At 37.3% G+C, this 1619-nt stretch overlaps 1 protein-coding gene across 1 annotated transcript in view; it reads left to right on the top strand.

Moving 5' to 3' along the window:
• The window catches only part of nr5a2 (nuclear receptor subfamily 5, group A, member 2), a 54397-nt gene extending 53758 nt beyond the window's left edge, over nucleotides 1-639 (top strand). The window contains exon 8 of the mRNA XM_030785044.1: nucleotides 1-639. This exon is cut by the window's left edge and continues 838 nt beyond it. The gene's annotated coding sequence lies outside the window, so the exon portion shown is untranslated.
• The last annotated feature ends 980 nt before the right edge of the window (nucleotides 640-1619 follow it).

The raw sequence follows: 1619 nt of genomic DNA, 5'->3' as shown, positions 1-1619 counted from the left end.
AGTTGGTGTTGGTACTGTGTTTTAATGACTTTTGGAAGCTCTCTCTCGCTCTCTCTCTCCCTCTCTCTCTATCTCTCTCTCCCTCTGGCCTCTTTATGTCTGTTTTAAGGCACATGAGTTGGGCAAGTGCCAGGCATAAGACTGTAAGGTTGGCACCATGCCCAGCCCATCTCTGTGTGCTGACAAGGACTGGTTTGCAGCCTTCTCACCAAAAATGTACATAATAAACCAAGACGAGACCCAGTGCGAAAAAAAACAAAAAAAAAACCTATCTTTCGAAACACGGCAGTCATTTCTTCCTCTTTGTCACTCTGAGAATAAGCTTCTTTAAATCTGCCCCCCCCACCACTGACCCCCAACAAAGTGATCATCACCTGTCTGCTTTTTACATCAAAGTGTATAAATAAATTTGTTTTTATCAGTAAGTTATTTAATACTTCTGTGGTTCTGTTATGCCAACTCACTGCTCACCCTCACGGTTTTCTGTGGAAGATTCGTCGTTTCGACGAGCAAAAAAGAAGCGTCTGTCTTCTTTTCCAAGTAACCCCCCCCCCCACCCCCCTCGTTGTCGTTGAAAGAGCAGGGACAAGGGCCAAGAAGAAGAAATACTGCCTCTGTCAATGCAAGACCAAAGCCTGCTGCAGAACAAAACACAAACAAACAAACAAACAAACAAAAATACAGAAACAACTGACCTTAGCTATCAGTATTATCCATTTGTAATGTCATCCTTCACGTGAGTCTTGCCTTATTTCATTACCATGCTAGCTAACTGTGCTGTGAAATTACGATATGTAAAAAAAAATAAAAAAATTTAAATAAATATATAATTCTATGAGGTATTAATGTTATACAATTGAAAAAGTAATACAAGAGGTGTTTACATTCGTGTGGTCGTGTGGGAGAGAACTGTGATAAGGCAAATTGCAAAGCAATGATTTCTTAAAAAAGAAAAAGAAAAAAAAAAATATTCCTCTGGTTTTGGTTTCTTTGGTGTGTACAGAGACCTTCGTCTGTCTTCTCATTTTCCCAGTACTTAATTATGTCGTGAGACACTAAAATCAGAGAGGAATCTCGCTTAATGTTTCAATTTGTAACCATTTTGTTGGTATTTGATCAATTTTTTTTTTTTTTTGCATAGTGTGCTAGTTTTTGTTTTTGTTTTTTTTTAATTCTATATTGTCTGTCACTTCATTTTTGTAGAACTTTTTTTTTTTTTTTTACGTTCTACTGTTAAATATGTCACTGGTTGAAGATGAAGATAATTTATTGTGTTTTGGTTTGACCTGTGTTTGTTATAAGCACAAGATGTCACAACCGAAAGTATTTGTTTACTGTAGCATGTTTAAAAATGTGGTTATGAAATGCAGTTCAGGAAAACAAAACAAAAACAAAAAAAAAACCCAACAACAAAACAACAGTTCAATATCTGTCAAACTCAAACTCTGTAAGTGCTGTAGGAATGGAAGGAATGGATAGTTGTCTCTCTCTTTCTCTCTCTCTCTCTCTTTTTTTCCTTTATTGAATTGAAAACGACCTGGACATTCACATGTGTGTTTTAATACCAAAGAGAGCACCTGTCCCTCTCCCTGCCTCACCTGCTCTGCGTCCCAGTCCAA

Source organism: Chanos chanos, chromosome 9, assembly GCF_902362185.1.
Source record: "Chanos chanos chromosome 9, fChaCha1.1, whole genome shotgun sequence".
Taxonomy (NCBI): domain Eukaryota; kingdom Metazoa; phylum Chordata; class Actinopteri; order Gonorynchiformes; family Chanidae; genus Chanos; species Chanos chanos.
Note: the sequence above shows the minus strand (reverse complement) of the source record. Positions and strands in the feature narration are given on the sequence as shown.